The 19,397-nt window shown below is 51.7% G+C and overlaps 1 protein-coding gene across 1 annotated transcript in view; it reads right to left on the minus strand.

The window, feature by feature from the left end:
- POU2F2 (POU class 2 homeobox 2) overlaps window positions 1–6,363 on the minus strand; it is a gene marked incomplete at its 3' end in the record, with an annotated part of 65,858 nt that extends 59,495 nt beyond the window's left edge. Inside the window, exon 1 of the mRNA XM_081118591.1 lies at window positions 6,121–6,363. The remainder of the gene's footprint in view (window positions 1–6,120) is intronic.
- Window positions 6,364–19,397: the final 13,034 nt, after the last annotated feature.

Consider the following 19,397-nt stretch of genomic DNA (forward strand, 5'->3'; position numbering starts at 1 on the left):
TTACTGAGGCGAGAATGGCCGCCTGGTCTCTGGCCCGAGGCCCCCCCAGCCAGCTCCAGCCAAATGCACCATCATTTGTCCAGCCCAGAGTCACATCAATTGTCGAGCCTCCCCTCCTCGCTGACCAGCCATCTCGGCCATCGTCGGCCTCGGCCATTAACTGGCTCCCGCCTCTGGCCTGCATTTGTTGAATCCCCCTTACCTGGCAGAACCGTCCAGACCAATGAAGCCCTTTCAGGGTCTGCCTGACCCTCTCCTCAAGGGAGTCCGATATCCCCTGCTGTGTGACCTGCAGCCCATGCCTCAGGGCAACCCTCACCCCCGCACACTACTCAGACTGTCATTTTTCAATGACCGCTGACCACGGTGGTTCTGGTGGATCGCGAGTCTGTGTGTTTGAGTGTGTGTGTGTGTGTGAGTGTAGGAGTCCTCTTGTAGGCATATGTGTTTGGCTGGTGGGATGGCTACAGCTGTGCTTTAAGTCAAAAAGAGTGTGTGTGTGTGTGTGTGTGTGTGTGTGTGTGTATGAATAAGGGGTTAGGACATCAGCAGCTGTGCTTACAGTCAGAGTCTGAGAGTGTGGTTGTCTATACAGGAAGTTGGGATGTCGGGCTGTGCTTCACCTGAGTGTGCGCGTGAGTACACTTGTGTGTGCTTTGATGCAGGGGGTGACTAGGTGTATAGGTGTGGGCTCAGCGTGGGGGTCCAGGAAAGGCTTGGGCATAGGGGGCTGTGCGGTACAGGCATCTGCTTCTCAAGCGGTTGTGAGCCAGTGGACTGTGTCTCTCCGACTCCGTTGCCTGTGTTTGTGAAAGTGACAGATGCTGCCTCCCTGGCCTCACTGCGGCGGATTAAGTCTGTGAATGCCACATGAGTCCGCACCCCAGTGGGGGAGGGTCCCCAGCCTGCTCTCACACTTCAGTGTGTGGGCCGCAGCCCTGAACAGTATAGGATCCTGGGAATAAGGGTGAAGGTAGCCCTTGTTGGTTTCTGCGAGGGAGACTGTCTGAGAGGACGCTAGGGTGCAGGGCTCTGCGTGTGCTTGCACGCACGCACACTCACACTCATACACTAGTCCATCTTGCCCAAGGCAGTGTTATGAGATGCACATGTGTGTGAGTGATCACACGTGGGATAGCTCCCGGGGGCCCAGCCAGATCAAGTCCAAACTTCTCAGAGCCTCCACAGAAAGGCTCTACGAGGACACATGGTGCCCACCTCTGTTCGGGCCATACCCCCTACCTGGGCAGCTTCTTCCCTGCTGGGCTTGGCCATCTTTCTGCCCTCCTCCCTGTCCCCTTCCTCAAGGCCTGAGCATCCTCAAAGACCCACTTGCCGGTTTAAACCCACGCCTCCCTCCATCTCTGGATTCCCAATGACCTCAAAGCTCCCTTTGTGCTCGGACACTTGTCTAAGGCTGGGATGGGATCTACTTCCCAGTCTGAGGTTGGTGCCTGACAATTTTCAGGTAGGGAGCGCTCATGCCACTGTCACCTGATTACCTCAGGGAACAAACTGTACTCCATGAGCTCAGTGACTCACACCACTCAATAAACACCTATTGAATGCGGGGACCTGGGATGTGGGGCCACCACCTCCAGCCTCATTCTGAGTGTGTCAGAGCTAGGAAAGCTGCCTGCTCCAATAATCTCTCGAAGGTGGGGCTGTGAGCAAGAGAAGGACGGTGCACCTGCCTCTCGAGGCCACCATCTGCATCTGGGAAGGGGCTGTACAGAACCAGGCTTCCCGGCAGGCTTTGGAGGGAATGTAAGCTCATCCATAGCGCTGTCTTTGAACAGCCCCAACCCCAAAATGTCACCGACACGGTGAGCTCTCGACCTGGCTCGTTTGTGGCTTTCCCTTCAGGATACAAAGTGAGACCCAGGTCTTCGAAGCCCTTGCTGAGCCACGTAAGGCATCCATCCACCTGACAGGTCCTGGAAGACAGGTCTGTGGATGGGCATCTCAGGGGGCAGAGAAAAAGAGGAGGAAGGGGCAGAGCCAGAGAAAGGAAATGGTGCTGGGACAGCCAAGGAAAGGGGCAGACCTCCGAGGACAGACCAGGCTCGGTACTAGGAGTCCAAAGACCTCGACCCTAGCACTGCTTGGTGGCTTATGGGCTGGGAGAGTCACGTGGACTTCAAACCCTCATCTGTGAAAGGGGCAACATCAGGCCTGCTATAAGAGCTAGGCGGATGTTAGGGGCGTCGGAGTCCTCATCATTATTAGATCAGGAGGTGTTGAACCCAAGGGGAAAATGACAAGTGGTATCTATTGAGAAGAAAAATCAGACCCTAGTCTAAGAAGACCCCACACTCACTCTCTCCTCCAACAATTCTCCACAACCGATTTCAACCATTTCAATCCTGAAAGAAAACCTGGAAATTAACCAGCACATGCCAGACAGGGAAACTGCTCCCTTGCCCCCATTAAGGTGCAAGCAGCCCCTGGCATGGCCATTTGTCCTGATTTCCTGGGCCATCCCCCACACACTGGGATTATGCACCAGGACTCTCCGAAGCTCTATCCAGTGGGTTACAGAGGTTGGGGCCCTTGGATTGGTTGCCGCATTGGTGGGGAGGGGGTTCTGGCCTATGGCCCCTGCATGGAAGGAGTCAGTGTGTAAGAACCAGACTGAAGATGGCCTGGGGTGGCCACTGATGGACCCACTGGGAGAAAATCTGGCCAGCAGGCAGTTTAGGATGTATAGTCTAACCTCTCCCTCTCCCTCCCCTTTCCTCCCTTCCTCTCTCTCTCTCTCTCTCTCTCTCTCTCTCTCTCTCTCTCTCTCTCTCTCACACACACACACACACACACAGAGGCCGAATTCTTTCCCTACCATGGTCCCTGCCACAGCCACCTCCATTTTCCCTGCAAAGATTTGCAGAGGGAAGTGAGGGCAACCAAAGCCCCCAAAGATGGCATAGCAATCAGCCAGAGGGTTGGCTAGCAGCCTAAGGGAGATGGGCATCTGGACTTCTCCAATGGGAACAAATGGGCCTCTGTCCAGCATTATCCAGAAATCAGGGAGCAAACACAGAATTGTGTCACTAGCAACTGGAGATCCTGCCTGTGGTCCTGACATAGGACGCTATGTTACTATGGAAGAGTCACAGAAGGTTTCCCTGGGCTGCCTGACTTCAGGGAGGGGGGAATCTTTTCCAGTTTTGTTTCCTTGAACCCAGTTTCAAGGTTGCTGTGCAAGCCCGCTACCAAGCCCACCCATACATCTGCGACCTCTGTGCACATCTCTCATCACTGCATCCAGACCCCACTACACAAGCCCACCTCCCTCTGACCCAGGATACACAGAGACACCTAACAAAAACAATAATAGCTCTATGCAGAAACAGTACTTGCAATATGTGACTTTATTTAATGTGTACCCTTATGGGCACACACAAGACCCAGTACACGCACGCACGGCAGAGCCTCTACTCTAACCATGCTTCACATCCAGATTCACACACCCGCCACTGATGCCAGATGTGGCACACAGACCTGTACACGTGTGGATGCCCGCCACACACAGAGCCAGAGAGGGCCTGCCGAGTGTACGCGCAGCGAGGAGTCCGTGAACATCAAGACAACGGAAGGTCCAGTATAAATACACACACCAACTCCTTCTTGCAAACGTGTCGCTTACAATGGGGACCCCAGTACCCGGCCCCCCGCTGAGCACACGTCATGACTCTAAGCCTTTGGCTCCTCATTCTGCCAAGGCACCCAAGCCCTACACACAGTCAGTCGGTCCTGAACACCGCTCCCAACTCACACAGGCCTTGTGCACATGCATATGGCTGCCATGGTTGGGCTCTATGCACACCAGCCCCCCACTGCGCACTCTCCCCTGTACCCCGAGGGAGGGGGGCAAATTTTCCTGACGGTATGGCAAGAAACTAAAAGCTACCAAGTTAAGTGGCTCACTGGGTCTTTCTCTAAATCCAGACCTGCTCCCCAACTTCACAGGCCTCAGGATGGAGGGATAAAGCGGGGAGTGGTCAGCAGGCCAGAGGCTTTCTCTTAGGATCACTTACCTGGGGCTCAAAAGCTCTGAGGACCTTCTCAGGTGGACCCTAGCCCTAGTTTCCTCCCCTTTTCACTTCCCACTAGCCATCCATGTCATTTTCTTCTCTGTCCACACCCTTCTTTCTCAGTGGGGCTGAGTCCATAGCCCTGAGCCTTCACTTAAGGTCTTCCCCTCCCCCTCCCACAGGCCCAGTAAGCAGCCAGCAGGACTCCTCTAGGAGGCCAGAGGAAATAGGGGGTGGTGCTAGAACCCCAAGGGCAGACCCAAGCCCCAGCAGGGAAAAGAGGGTAGAAATACACTGAGGTATGGAGTAGTGATTAGGTTTATGGAACTTAGGGGATTCTTGTCTTTGCATGGAGCCCCTCTCCCTGGCACACTGTTCAAGGCGAGTGCTACCAAGTGATGAATAAATGGGACTGAGGGAGGGGACAGAAGGGATGGGAACACAGAGGAAATGAGTGGCAAGGAGGGAGAATGAAAGGAAGGGGGAAGGGGAAGGGAAAAGAGAAAAAGAAAGGGAGGGGTAAAGAGAAAGAATATTTAAAAAAAGAAAAGAAAAACCGGGGTAGGGGAGCTTTTATTGAGAGCAGAAAGAGACAGAAAAGCTGGAAAACAGAGAGAAAACGAAACAGGCAAGGAGATGGAGAAAAGGGAGCCTAGAAGAAGAAAAGAGACGGGAGTAAAAAGGCGGAAGGAGGCCGCTGAGGGGTCCCCCAAGTTACAGACTTTGCCCAGAAAGCTGAGGGGTGCGCCCTGGATCCCCAACATCACTCCGGACCCTGGAGCTCCACTGTCCACCTCTCCTGCTGCCAGAGACGCCACCGCCTCTCTGCGCCCCATCCCGGCTGCTCCTTCTCCCCATCTTCCACCCTCCGACAGTCCAAGACACCCCGTTTCTTTCTCTGGCCCCTCATTCCCACACCCTCAGCCCCTTCTAGTTCCCTATACCCTCTTACCTCTCCCCCCCATGCACCCTGCTTGCTTCGGAGCTTCAGACAGCATCACCAACCATTATCCTCACCATCATCGCACTAAACCGGTCCCCACACCCCCCAGGAAAGGGGGGAAAAAACAGGCGGCACTAGCACCAGCCTTGCCCTCCTCTCGCTTCATTTTCTCCACAGTCGCCCCTTCCCAAAATGCAGGGTCCAAAATGGGGATCCCGCCCAGCCCCGGGAGCCTCTCCAAAGCGGTGGAGCCAGCCTGAGCTGATGCCGCCTCGCCTCTCTTCTCTGCGCCCGCTTTTTTTGTATATGGTGGCCCAGGCTTCGATGTGTTTTGTTTTCGTCTTTTTAGTGTTGGTTGTTTTTTTTTCCTTGCCCCTTTTCTTTATTATTATTATTATTTTGGCCTGGGAGGCAGCAGCGACAAAATGCCGAGCGCCTGGTCTGCTTCGCCAGCTCCCGGCTGCCGGCTCTTTCTCTAGTCTGCGCTCCCCTCGCCTCGCTCCTTTCTCTTCTGTCTCCGCGCGCTCCGCGTCCTTTCAGTGCGGTCCTCCGCCGACGGCTCCCTCCTCTCCCTCCTGCCTCCGCTCTGCGCTTCCCCTTCCCCATCCTCCGCGCCCCTTCTCCCCTTTTTCTCTCCCGCTTCTCCTCTCTGTCCTTATTTCTCCCCCACCTCCCGACATCTCTCCTTTGGTTCCCTCGCTGCCATTGACAGCAAGCCGACCCCCTCACCCCCAAATAATAAAAATACCCAGCAAGGGGGCAAAACCCCGGCGCCGGGCGCCGGGCGCCGGGCAGGAGCCGAGAAGGCCGGGGCCGCAGCGGCGGCGGGCAGCCGGAGCGCGGTGCGGAGCGAGCGGCGCCCGCGCGGCTCCCGCCCGGAGAGCTCTCTGCAATAGGCCGAGCCGGCTGCATTAAGCTTCTTGCAATCAATAAAGCGCGGGTCAGATTATGCAAAGCGCAGATATTAATATGCAAAGTTTTAAAGATTTTTAAATGGAAGGGCGAGCGCGGCGCGGGCGGGCAGGGGCTGCGAGGGGAGAGGGAGGAAGGGAGGGCGGGCGAGCGGGCGCGCAGGCGAGCTGGGGAGAGGAGGAGGCTGCCCGCCGCCCGCCCGCCCGGCTGCGCCGCGCCGCCTTGCCTTACCGCTGCTCCCATCGGTAGGCGCCGCTGTCTTCGCCATGCGCGTCAGCTGCACGGCTCCGAGGGGATGGCCGAGGAGGAGCCGCCGCCGCCAACGCTACCCCCGCTCCCGCTCCCGCTCCCGCGCCCGCTCGCTGCCTGCTGCTGGCGCTGCTCTGGCCGCTGCTCTTCGCCTGAGCTGCCGGCGCGAGCCCAGGCGCGCGCCATCCCCGGCTCCCACCTTGTCCCCATGGCAACCCCGGGCCCAAGGATGCTCAGAGAGAGAGAGCGCGAGCGAGAGAGCGAGGGGGGAGCGAGGGAGAGGGAGAGGGCGGGGAGCGCAGGGGACACGGAGGCAGGGAGAGGCCCGAGACCCACAGAGACACAGAGATACGCAGAGACAGAGAGACGCAGAGATACTCAGAGATACATTGAAACAGACGGACACAGTGACAGAGAGGGAAGAGGGGCCGGGATTACAAGAGGGCACCCAGACAAGGAGAAGCCCAGAGACCCCCAGAGACACACAGAGACACACAGAGACACACAGAGATACAGAAAGAGACAGAGGGGGGAAAAGGAGGGGGCAGGGAGCAGAGGGGGACTCAAAGGCAGGAAGATACCCTGAGGCCCAGAGACTCTCAGAGACACCCAGAGACATCCAGAGATAGAGACAGAGAGAAAAAGGAGAGGGGAGAGGGCAGGGAGCACAGAGGACACAGAAGCAGGGAAAGAGACAAAGAGATGCCCAGAGGCAGAGACATACAGAAACATAGACACAGGGACAGAGAGAGAGGGGTGGGAGGCAGAGTGGAACTCAAAGGCAGGGAAAGGCCCTGAGACCCAGAGACTCAAAGGGACACCAGAAACACAGAGACAAGGAGGGAAGAGACAGGGGAAAGAGCAGAAGTACAGGGGACATGGGAGCAGGGAGAGACTAACAGAGACAGAGAGATGCCAGAGACACACAGAAAAATATCGACACATGCACAGCGCAGTTGGGGGGTGAGGGAGAGAGATGGAGGGCAGCAGATAGGGACACAAAAGCAGAGAGAGGCACCAAGAACCACAGAGACACCCAGAGACAAAGAGATAAAGAGAAGAAGTCCATGGATAGAGAAAAATGAAGAGCCAGAAAGAAGAAAGGGAGCCATAGAGAAGAAGACACACAGGCAGGAGAGACAGAGAGTCAGAGAGACAGAGATAGAGACAGAGACAAGAGAGATAAACATGCAAAAACCAGAGATGGAAGAAAGAGCCGGATTCAGACTGAGAGCAATAAAGAGGCAAGACAGAATTGGAGAGAGACAGACAGGCACAGAGAGATAGACACAGAGATAAGAGACAAGTTGAATCAGAGAGATATAAAAAAACAACCACTGAGAGAGACACAAAGCTAGAAAGACACCGACAGAGACCAAAAGATACAGAGACTGAGAGACAGAGAAAAAGGCACAGAGAGAGAGAGACAGAGACAGACAAGGAGACATGATTTGTGAAACGTAGAGAGAAACACAGTGAAATAGTCTTAGGAGAAGAGAACCTAAGGAGAGAGAACCTAAGAAACAGAAAGAAAGAAATGTGCAAAGAGAGACACAGAGGCCAAGACAGAAAAGAGATTTAAAAAACTACAGAGACAGTGAGAAACACGCTAGAAAGCAAAGAGGGAGAGTTAGAGAGTCAAAGTGATGCAGAGAAACACAGAGGTACAGACAGAGACGACTGCAAGAGACAAGGAAGGAGAAACCCAAGGAGACAGAGATACGGTGAGGAGACAGACACTGGAAGAGGCTTTCTGGTGGACAGAGATCCATAGGAGATACAAGACAGAGACAGCAAGAGATAAAAGGAGTGTGGGGAGTAGAGAATAAGACTTGGGAAAAGGGGGGCAGCACAAAAAGACGGAGCTTAGGGAAGGCAGAAAGGGGCAGGCTGGGGTGAGAGCAGAGACCAGGAGAGTGACAAGTGGGGCTACGGGAGCACCAAGGGGGAGAGGTCAGGCAGGGGAGACAAGAACAGCAATGAGGGAGGAGGCAGTACCCGGTCACTGAACACTTCCCCTGTGCCCGGCACAGTCAGGCTGGGGAGGGAGAGGAAGGAAAGCGGGGCTCAGGGGGAAGGGATCCTGGACCGGAGGAAAGTCTGCGCTGGGTCTGGGGAAAGCGCCTGGCTCCGGCCCCCTGCCAGCAGGGGCGCGGCAGTGCCGAGAGGAGGTTGGGGCTTCGAGTGGTACCCAGGCCGGGAGGGAGTTGGGGGGGAGGAAGGGACAGAGGACGCGGGCACGCGCTGCGCAGTCTGGGCTTAGCAGCCGCAGCCGGCCGTCGCTTTGTTACCCGCACCAATGCCCCACGCGGACTGAGTGGGCACACGGGACCCTCACTACGTGTGCGTGAGAGAAACACGAGAATCACCAACTGCTCACATGTACATGGGCTCCCGAGACCTACACTGCAAGTGCGTAACTGAAATAAATCCCGGAAACACCTACCCCGCGGGCATACAAAGTACACGGGACCTGTGCGGAGGGTGTAACAGACACGGAGCTACCCACTACCTCCTGGACTCATCAGCCTCTTGGGACCCACACTGTGTGCACAGCACAAATAAATGCAAGAAACAGCTGCGCTGCTCCGTGTGTGCACAAAGTAGACACAGGTACGAATGCAGCACGTGTGTAAGAGACAGAGAACCACTTAATACCTTCTTACAGAACAGGCCACTCCCCGAACACCCACACACTGCGCGTGCACAACACAGACAAATAAGGAACCGCCCGTGCCCAAACTAGGCACACAGCACCTACAGGGCATGGACGTGAGAGACACAGGACCCTACACCCAACAGCTTCCTGGGACCCACACTGTGTGCACAACACAAATGAATGCAGACGTGCCCTACGGAAGTGTCTATAAAGTAGGCACATGGACCTGATGAGCTCCCTGGTGGGAACATGATAGACATCCAGGAGCAGGTTCTGGGGACCCACAGAGTGCATAGAACACAAGTTAAGATTTTCAATACAAAAACCCATGGGTCCCACTAGCAAGGAGGGAACTCAAAAAGGACGCCTGGAATGACAGCACAGGGTCCACTCACACTGGAAAGAGCAAGAAGGAGCAGTGGACCTGGGACAGGTATCCCTGACAGATTCCTGAGCGCTTCGTGTGAACGTACTACAGATAGAGGAGCTGCAGATGCCCTGATGCCCACCAGAGGGGAAGCTCCGGGCCAGGGCGGGGCCGGGGATGCACAGTCCTTTGCGTCACCCCCAGCACCTAAAGCACCAGCACATGGTGCAGCCCATCCCTTCTAAGAAAGACCACTTGGTCTTTCTCAATAATGTGTACAACGAATACACACTAAACACAGGAGTACCGATATTAAGGATCCGGAAACGGAAACGCTGATTTGATGCATGTGAAGTCCATGTCAGATGCTCACTCCACAGCATGCTGAGGGGCCGTGGTCTGCTGCCTACGTGTGATAGGCATTCCTTGGTTATCCAGAGCATCCACAGTAAGCAGAAGCTGATATCCCTCACGTACTTACCAGAGGCAGATCCAGCAGGTGACTCAAGCAACTGTAGGTGCGGATTGTCCTAAATGCTCTGGGGGGCTCCACCCAGCCCTGAGTCATGACCCCACGAGGGTGGGTGAATGTGGCCCATGTATACACACCAGACACATGCAAAGACCTACGCAGCACACTGAGCACAACATAGGGAAAACATGCCTGCTCTCCCTGCTCCTGAAAGAGCCCCCATGCCAAAAGTATTAGATTCCTCTGAGGAGGGTGTGCACATGTACGGTCAGGTGAGGGCTGTCTCTGGGTATGGGTGTGCACGCTCCACCTCTTCCTGTGCAAATGAACTTGTGTGCTCAGCTCTCTCTCATCCTGCTTATTCACATTTCACAAATGTGTAAAGTAACAGTACCTGGACTATACTAAGTACAGTACATTGTAAGCTATGAATACACTTAGTTGTGTGTGTGCATCAGAATGTACCTCTAGACAGATGCACATGCTCACTAATGTACCATGTCTGTTCACACACCTGTGGCCACCTATCTGTGTGTGTGTGTGTGTGTGTAAATCTTTGTACCTGGGTCACAAATCTTGGGTCTCCCTTACAACCCCAACGATAAAGGGAGTAAGATAAGGGAAATAGAGGGAAAGGAGGAAAGGATTAAGGAGGAGGGAAGTTGGGCAGTAAGAGGGGAAAAAGAAGATAACTGGAACTAGAATGGGACCTAGGAAAGGCAGGAGGGAGGAAGGAAGAGAGGAAGGAAGAGAGGGAGAGAGGGAGGCTTTGGGGACACAAGCAGAGGGGGAGAGGGTGGGTGAGGAAGGAGCACACTGGCAGGAGGAGAATGGGTGGGAGAGAAAGGGAAAGCTGCTGAGAAGGGAGAAGGGGTGAGTGGAGAATGGTGGAGTGCAGAGAGAGTGCAGGATGAGGGTGTCAAGAAGAGAGAAGGGTAGAAGAAGCTGTGAATATCTCCATAATTACAAGAAGATCATTATATATGATAGCTGATCAATAAATCTTTTGTTGTCCAAAAAAAAAAAAAATAGAGAGAGAGAAGGGGACTGGGGAGAGGAGAAAGGAGGTGGGAAATGGAGGGAGGGAGGCAAGGGAAAAAAATAAGAGAGAGAGAGATTTTAGTGGTCTGTACAACATTTAGAGATTCCCCCAAAGACCTCCCACAGGAAGGTGTTTGAGGTGTAGGGTGGGGGTGGGCAGGAATGACAGGAAGCAGAAGAGAGAAGGGAAGGGAAATCATAATGTAGCTCCCCAGGATGGGGCAGCCAGCTGTCTCCAGCATTCTCCAAGAGATGGCCCTGAGGCACAGAGGAGCTACACAGATCAGGACCGGGTGTAGGAGGTGGGGGGCCCAGAGGAGGTGAGAGGACGAGCTGAAAGACTGGCACGCTAAGGGAGGGAGCTGTGGAAGGCCAGGGCTCAAGTTGACAGAGACTTCCAAAAGCCAGAAAGAAGCTGGGGTTGGCAGGAGTGGGGAACCGAGGATCAGGTGGAAGGAATGAGCTTAGAAAGGAGCAGAGGAAGCCGACCAGGCAAATGGAGGAGCAGCTGGAGCGCAAGGTGATGGCCACGGACATCCTGCAAATGGGCCCTGCCTTATGCACATCTCAGGGTCAGAAGCTCTCCCAGGTCGGTTCTTCCAGATTGTTCCATTTAAGAAACATTCACTGAGGGCTACTGTGTGCTAGGACTATGCTGCAAGCTGAAGACACAAAGGTGACAGGGACACAACTCTGCCCTCATAGAGAGCCTCATCTGGGGGAGAACAGACAATAAATACACAGTTACTGATACACACAGTGACACGGACATAACCCAAAGCACAGTGAAAGAACCTGGACACAGACGACTACATACTGTAGGATTCCATTTATATGAAATTCTAGACAAAGCAAAACTTTAGTGACAGAAAAGCAGGTCAGTGGTTGAAAGGGGCTGGGCATGGGGGGAAACTATAGCAAAGGGCCAAGGAAGGGATTTGGGGGAGTTATGGAAATGTTTTGCCTCATGATTGTGGCAGTGGTTACATGACTGTGTGTGTGTGACAGAGAAACTGTACACTTAAAACTGGTGAATCTTACTGTATTTAAGTCATACTGCAATAAAGTTGGCCAAAAATAAACAAGCTATTACAAGCCAGAACTGTAAGACTTGAAATAAGGAAAACACAAGGCCCTGTAGGAGCCAAGAGAAGGTAAGAGGGGCAGTGAGGGAGGGCTTCTAGGAGGCAGTGATGCCTGAAATAAAACCTGAAGGATGGGGGAGGCATTTCTATGGAAGGACTTTCACATGAAAGCAGGTGAGACCTAAAAAAGTACAGTATGGCCTGGCTGGTGTGTCTCAGTGGTTGAGCGTCGACCTATGCACCAAGAGGTCACTGATTTGATTCCCGGGGTCAGAGCACATGCCCGGGTTACAGGCTTGATCCCCAGATCCCCGGTCAGGGGTGGGTGCAGGAGGCAGCTGATTGATGTTTCTATTTCCCTCTCCCTCTCCTTTCCTCTCTCTCTAAAATCAATAAAAACGTTGTTTTTAAAAGTTCATATGTCTCACACACAGAATGAAAGGTAGGACTATCAAGAAATGGTACTAGAGAGAATCAAGGTCCAAAATGCAAACCCCATGACTACTGGGAATACCATGCTGAGTAAGCACCATCTGCACCCCCAAAGGCCCACAAAGAGGGAAACTACAAGACAGGACTGGGAATTTTTGGTCTGCCCCTGTTCCCCCATGGAAAGGGCTCCTTTCCTCTGGCGGTCCAGAAGTTCTTCCCTGCTCCCTTCATGTGGGGACATCTCTCCTCACTAGGAAACAGCCTCTGCAAGGGCCAGACCCGGGAGTCCCTATACATCTACCCACAAGCTCCTTGGCCCCAGAGCATCCTTCCTACCTGGATTCTGTGTGGCCACTGCCCCCTGGTGGCTGGAGTGGTGCATTACTTAGGATGAAAGGACAGTCCCAAGGCCAGGCCTAGTCTCTGTCCCTCCAGAACTGAGTCCAAGCCACTCCCATTGCTGTCCCCACTCCCAGACAAGCTCCTCCATGCTAAATCCAACAGGTTTTTCAGTCCTATTTGACTTTCCTTCTCTACAGCACATGGCCACGACCATCTTTTAAAAATCCTCTTTGGAGAGCTTGTTGCTAGATGGGATGCTGCCTGATTCATGAATCGTTAATAAAGCCAATTAGATCTCGAAAACATCATCTTTGGATCTAATAAAGCTCACTCCTGTGGTTCTCCTCCTCAGTCTCCGCTGCCCTCCCAGGGAGAATTTTCCCCCACAACTGCCTTCTCCATGCTGCTAATCACCAAATTCATCTCCAACTTATCCCTCTCCTAACTTCAGACCCAGATATCTAGTAACCTCTTAGCGGTCCCAAAGGCACCTCAAAACCAACACATCCACCCTGAACATGCCACCTCCCCCACCATACCCCCCAACCTGGGTTCCCTCCCCCCATAGTGGCACCTTCACCCAATCTGACATTCAAGTCAGAAGGGCAGCCCCCAGCCTGGACAGCCTCTTTCTCACATTCATATCCACATTAGGCTCGAAATCCCATCCAGCTCATTTACCTCCTTAATATGAAGATGAACCATATAAAAGTTGCCAATCATTAACTGGCTTTTTCTTACAAAACAGTAATTTCATCAGATTTAACCTAGTATTTCTCAAATCCTCTTCTTCCCTTCCCTGCTTGCAGTGTCTTAGTTCAGGCCTCTGCACCTCCTGCTCGCCTGCTGCTCCTGCCTCCCAGCCTTCAGTCCACCCTCCACATTGGCCACCAAGGTGTTCTTGCTACAACATGGCTCTGATCAAGTCACTCCCAGGCTTTAACCTCTTTCTGGGCTCTCCGCTGCCAATAGGATGAACCCCAAACTTCTTAGCCAACTTGTCAGGCCCTTCACAATATCGGCTCCCCTCCCCCTCTAGTCACTGCCCACTTTTCACCCCACACTCCAACCACACCAGACCACCACCGCTTCCCTGAGTCTGCCTCCTCTTACCTCCCAGCCTTGACATATGCCGTTCCTTTAACGGTAATGCCTTTCTCACTCTTCTTCTCCTGGCTTCTATTCGACTTCAAGAACCAACTCATGCCCTGGCCGGTGTGGCTCCATTGGTTGGAGCATCATCCCATACACCAAAAGGTAGTGGGTTCGATTCCCAGTCAGGGCACATACCCAACTGCAGGTGCAATCCCTGGTAGGGGAACATGCAGGAGGCAACCAATCAATGTTTCTCTCTCACATCGATGTGCACTGGACCTAGTGACTCACTTCTAATGAACAGAATATGGCAGAAGTAATGGGATGCCATTTCTAATTTAGTTTATAAAAAGATGTGCAGGTATGTCTCTTTTTTTCCTTCCCTCTCTCCTTTCTCTCTTCTCTCTTCTCTCCTCTCTCTAATTACTCACCCTGGGGGAAACTATGTCCTGCTAACCCTCCACATATACAACTGGAGCCTTAAGAAAAGACCACATCCCCTCAGCTGAGGGGCTCATGGATTCCTGACCTGCAGAAACTATGAGATAATAAATGTTTGTTGTTCTAAGATGCTAAGTTTTGGGTTATTTGTTATGCAGAAGCCAAGGGAGGAAAGATTTTCAAGAGAGAGATACTGACCCTGGTCAATGGAGTTAAAAACTGCACATAAAGACCAAAAAATGTCCTTAGATTTGGCAAAGGTCATTAACAAGCTGGGTTCTAGTGGTTTCGGTGAGTTGAGACTCCAATGGGAGATGAAGGCTGGGCTGTTGAGCAGGAGTGCTCTGCAGACATCCGTTGTTTCTGCCTGCCCAGCATCCATTTCCCCATCGTTTATGACATCTCCCCGATTTTTCTCTGAGGAACCACCCATAGCCTACCTGATACGATTCCATGAGACTGTCCATCAGGCTGCCCAGCTGTCCACAGGCCAAGGGGAGGCCACATGACTCGAGCTGCACCAATCAGAAGCTCTCCCTGGAATTTGAATCTTGAGCTTACGTGACAGGAGGCCGGCACCTGGTTAGAGCTGATTCATGTGGCAGCCAGGACCCTGAGGAAACTGCCATTTCTTCCTGCTGTCTTCATCCCTGCCACTGCCCTGATTCCAGTCCTTTCCAAAGCCTGGTTCTTCTGTCTCTCCTTCCACTGTGTGTGCCATCCTCATTTCCTTCTAATAAATTCCTTGCTTGCTTAAATTAGCAAGAGTCCATCTCTGTTGCTTGCACCCAAAGAACACTAACATACTTGTTTTTTCAAAAATTTTGGATGAGGTGAGTAGAACAAAGAACAGGCATAGAGTACAGGGAGGTAGAGGTTTTTGTGTTTGTTTTAAAGGTGGTAAATATTTGGATAATTTATAGGGTAAGAAGGAAGAGAGAGAAGGAAGGACTGTTGAAACAAAAGGGAAGAATGATGGAGTAATACTCTGGGAGTCCTGATGGGATGGGTGATGCAAGGGTGGGGAGGCTGGACTAAAACCGAGCCTGGAGGAGTGACATAAATCTGGGCGTAGGTTTCAATAGGAAGTTGAAGAAAGTTGATTAAGCTAAATTGATAAGCCTTAATTTAATTTGTTGAGACTGAAAGGGTGGAGTTGAGGGATATTCACGGGAGAGTGGTGACAGAGAGGAGACTGACCAAGAAGTCGGAGTGGTTCCCACATGCACCACTTTGCCACCATCCTTCTCTGAGCCAATCTCAACCACATGGACCAACGCTAGGGATGTGGTGACAGATGAGGCAGAAGGTCAGGGGTGGAAGGGAATCAAGAAAGTGCTGGTCATTTTCCATTTGCCCTTCGGGATCTACCCTCCACCCTACTCTACCCATATGGACAACATCATCCAGGCTCCCTTGCCCTCTGACTTCTACATGGGTCCCCCATGGGAAGCACCAGTAGGACATCAGAGAGTGGGAGAAGGAAACATCACTCACGATATTTCTCCTACTCCTAGCTCCGTGTCAGCACCACAGTTTTGGCAGCAGCGGTACCCTCTACAACTCTGGTGCACTCCAGCATGTTCCACGGCTCTCACCTAGCTGCAGTAATACCATCACTTCCTTTCTTTGCCCATGCAGACCTAAGGGTGGTCACAGCTTCCTGCTGTCTTCACCTCCCTTGTTGGTTTGCTCAACTCTGCCCACACCTCTGTAAATTGTCCCTTTATTAAATTATCTTCAAAATCCCAGCTGCGGTGCCCTGTTTCCTGCTGGGACCCCGGCTATTAGAGAGCTAGCAAAAGAGATCAGATGGTCCAATATGAGGCTCTGGCTGGGCAGGGAAGGGAGAGAAGCCTGGGGGGTGTCTAGCTGACTGGCAGAAAACTAGGGATCAAGGGGGTGGAGCTCTTTATGAGTTGAGGCTACAGGCATGATGGCAGTGAGGGCCTGCCAGGCCTGGAAGGCAGGTGCTGGGATCAGAGTGTAGGATACTGGAATTTCAAACACAGAAGACAGTACTGGGTTGTGGTTAAAACCAGGTTCTTATAAAATTTTTATTTATTTTAATTTACTGATTCCAGATGGAGCGAGAGAGAAACATCGGTTTGTTGTTCCACTATTTCATGCATTCACTGGTTGATTCTTGTATGTGTCCTTACCAGGGATCAAACCCACAACCTTGGCATATCAGGATGATGCCCCAACCAACTGAGCTACACGGCCAGGGCAAAACCAGGGCTTTTTAATCTGGGACCCAAAGGGTCTTGTGTTAAGAATCCTGCCCCTTTGCTAAGTTTCACCCAGGGAAGTGAATTCACCATCCTGAGTGTGTATCATCACCTTGAAAATGAGGATATTAATACCCACCTTGCAGGTTTTGTGAGGGGTAAACACCTGTAACCCATTTGGCACAGTGCCTGGCATTTGCTATAAGTGCTCGGTGAATGTTTGCTATGTGTGTTGCACTTCCAGGTAATGACTAAGTCCAAGGTGTGGTCATGGGAGTGGGTGGCTGGAGTGGGATGAAGTTTAGCAGAGATGAGGTGGAAAGAGACTGAGAGGCTAGATCAGACCATCACAGGGAAGTTAAGTATCCCAGTAGGATGTCAGGGCTGGGGTGGAAAGTCTGTGAGGAGGTGCTAGTCTCCAGAAATGAGGGGAAATGACCAGGGAGTCAACAGATGTCGGTGAGGAAATGGGACAGAGGGTGATAGAACCTGAGGACATAAGGCTCAAGGAAGCCAGGTTCTATGAAGCCAGATTAGAGTCGTGGTCTGCCTCAGCTGAGTTCCCACAGCCCCTCATAAGTCCCTTTGAGGTGCCCCCAGGGATCACATCCTATACTATGACAGAACTTGTCAAGGGAGGGATTGGGCCTGACCCATCCCATAGTAGCTGAAATAGATGTATACCTTGGTAAATGATCGTTGAATGACTTGAGGGTGAAAGATGGAGAAAAGTACTGGGTGACATTTAGCCAAGTGGCAGAGCCAGGATTCTAACACAGGAAGGACTCTTTGGGTTCCAAATTTAAAAGGCCTAGCTTTCATCACAACCCAGTACTATCTTCTGTGTTTGAAATCCAGTATCCTACACCCTGATCCCAGCCTGGCAGGCCCTTGCTGCCATCATGGCATCATGCCTCAACTCACAGAGAGCTCCGCCCCCTTGATACCTGTTTTCTGCCAGTTGGCCAGACCCCTCCTGGCTTCTCTCCCTTGCCTGCCTAGCCAGAGCCTCATACTGGACCATCTTATTTACCATTGGCTTTATTGCACCGATATCTCTGCATTCTCTTCACTTTTAATAACCTAATGCTTAAAACACACCTCTTCTTCACATTTAAATAAATGTTTTCTTTAAACTTTCATACATGCTATTCCGCCTATCTAGAATCCTGCCCACCCAAAGACCGCCTGTTCCTCACCCAGGAGTGAGCGGAAATTAATCATTAGGGAAGATGAAGACAAACTGCGGTGACAGCCTACCGCGCATCTGTCAGCTGGGCAAAGGTAAAGTGCCTGATAAAACTGTACTGGTGAGGACTGAAGAAAGGGAACTCTCATTCAGTACTGCTGGGAGAGTACGTTGGCATAAACACTTCAGAACAGCTTATGAGTACGGTAGACTGAAAAATGCCCATGGCTTAACCCCTGGAACCTGTGAGCTATCCTATGTGGCAAAAAGACTTTGCAGGTGTGATTAAAGTAAGGGTTTTGAGGTGAGATTAGCCTGGATTATTCAGGTGGGTCCTAAATGCAATCACATATATCCTTATATGGGAGCAGAGGAACACTTGACACAGACAGAAGAAGACACAATATAACCATAGAGGCAGAGATTGGAGCGATGTGGCCACAAACCTAGGATTGCTGGCAGCCACTAGAAGTAGGAAGCTACAAGGAATAAATTCTTCCCTAGAGCCTCTGAAGTGAGTGTGGGCCTGCTGACAACTTTATTTGGGCCCAGTGAAACTGATTTTAGACTTCTGGCCTCCAGGATTATAAGAGAATACATTTCTGTTGTGTTAAGCCACCAAGCTTGTGGTAATTTGTTACAGCAGCCCTAGGAAACTCACAGGCAGTATCTACCAAACCTGAATACACTTGTACCCATGTCCAGCAATTCTACTTCTAGGTGTATCCAAACAGAAACGTAAGCATATGTTCACCAAGAAACATGCAGAACAAAGTTCACAGCAGCATTATTCATAACATCCCTAAACTGGAAACAACACAAATGCCTGTCAACGCTGCAACGCATGGACTACTTGAGGGGTGTTCATAAAAATGAGTCAGCTATGGATAAACACATGAAAGAAACGCACACAACGTTGAGCAAAAGAAACCAAACACAATAGAAAATATATTTCATGATGCCATTTATGTCAAGTGCAAAAAGAGATTAAATTAACTATATCACTGAGTGCTGTAAAACTAGAAAGTTAAAGAAAAGCAAGAAACTATTACTGTCGAGGCCCAGAGTATTGTCTCGATACACCAAGGGTCCGGGTTCAATCCCAGTCAGGGAGCACACAAGAATTAACCAATGAATGTATAATTAAGTGGAGCAGCAAATCTTGGCTTCTCTCTCTCTCCCTTCCTCTCCGTCTAAAATCAATATTTTTTAAAATTATTTTTTAAAAAAAGAAATGATTACTGTCAAAGTCAGGATAGTATTCCTGCCTAGGGAAAGAGGGGAGTTGTGATCAGGATGGAACACATGGCAGAAAGGTGGCGGGGTGGGGGACTTTCTGGGGTGTTGGTCATGTATTAACATGGGAGGCTCCGGTGTTTTACAACTTAACTGTTCATTTATGTTTTATGCACTTTTCTGAATGTTATATTCACAATTAAAAGCTATCTAGGTGGTGATGGTGGTGGTGGTGTTAATGTTTAATAGAGTGAACAGGGAGCTTCTCAACCCATGAAGCCTTCCTGGGTCCCTCCACTCAGAGTCCTCGGGCTCCTTCAGCCTCTGCTGCTTGTTCAGTCGCTGACTACTCTGGGCTGTGACTCAGTGTCCCACTCTGGCTCACCCACAAGAACAGAAGCCAGAGCCCAGTCTAGAGTCCTCTCAAGGTCCCCAACATAGATCAGCCCAGGGCCTGGCCCTCAGAAGCCTTGGGGGACCTGTGCTTCCATGCCCCAGGCACAATGGGCCTGCTCATGTTTCCACCTTAGGTTGTAATCATCAGGGCCATGTCTGTCTGCCAGCATGTGGCAGTAGGTGACTGCTGATGCAGTGAGGGGGTGGCTCACGCTGCATTGTCACTTACCTTTGACTGCATCTGTCTCACATCCCATTTAGGAATGTTCCCTA

This window comes from Miniopterus schreibersii, assembly GCF_964146895.1.
Source record: "Miniopterus schreibersii genome assembly, chromosome: 18".
Lineage (NCBI taxonomy): Eukaryota > Metazoa > Chordata > Mammalia > Chiroptera > Miniopteridae > Miniopterus > Miniopterus schreibersii.